Source organism: Chrysochloris asiatica, unplaced genomic scaffold (assembly GCF_000296735.1).
Source record: "Chrysochloris asiatica unplaced genomic scaffold, ChrAsi1.0 scaffold00200, whole genome shotgun sequence".
Taxonomy (NCBI): Eukaryota; Metazoa; Chordata; class Mammalia; order Afrosoricida; family Chrysochloridae; genus Chrysochloris; species Chrysochloris asiatica.
In genome coordinates this window covers 5,341,233-5,342,214 of record NW_006408718.1, presented here as the reverse complement: position 1 = coordinate 5,342,214, position 982 = coordinate 5,341,233, and positions in this window count along the sequence as shown.

Below are 982 nucleotides of genomic sequence, written 5' to 3'. Positions count from 1 at the left end.
GCTACCAGAGCTCCTTATATCCATGTGGAAATTGATGAATGGATAAGGAAAAATTAAGAGGAAGTGATGCATTTGAATTATGGTGTTGAAGTACCATGGACTGTCAGAAAAACAAACCTGTTTTGGAAGAAGTACAGCCATAATGTTCCTTAGAAACCAGGATGGTGAGCCTTGTCTCTTGTTCTTTAGAATTGTTGTCAGGAAGGATAAGTCCCTGGAGAAAGACATCGTACTTGGTAAAGGGAAGGGTTAATGAAGAAGAGGAAGACCCCCAACAAGATTGATTGACACAGTGATAGCAACAATGGTCTCAACAATAATTGTCAAGAAGGCACATGACTAGGCAGTGTTTTGCTCTATTGTGATAGTGTTGCTATGAGTTGGAATGGATTCAATAACACTTAACAACAACAATATCTGTTGAGTCAGTTCCAACTCATAATGCCCCTGTATATTATTTCTGAGATATTAAATCTTGGTTGGAGCATAAAGCCTCCTCTTTCTCCCTCTTAGCGGCTGACAAACTCAAATCAAGAACTTTTCGGTTTTCATTCCAGTGCTCATCATATGGAGGCAGCTCACTTCCAAATTAAATAGTAGTTAGGTATAAACCTAACAAAATATGTACAAGCTCTAGAAGAGGAAAAACTATATAACTATGATAATAAAAATCAATAATCAAATTAAATACATAGTCCATGATTTGATAGGAGGATTTAATACCATTAAGGTACGAATTTATTTTATGTTGATCTATAAATTCAATGCACTCTCAATAAAAACTCAGCAAATTTTCATGTTGATACTGAAAACATGGCACTTCTGGTGTGGCACTGTAGGATCATATTGGAACACAAACTACAAGGTCATTGGTTAAAACTCACCAGGTGCTCCTTGGAAACCCTATACAGTGGTACTATGAGTCTGTATGGACAGGATGACAATTAATAACACAACAATACTGGCTAAGTAAAGGCACTTA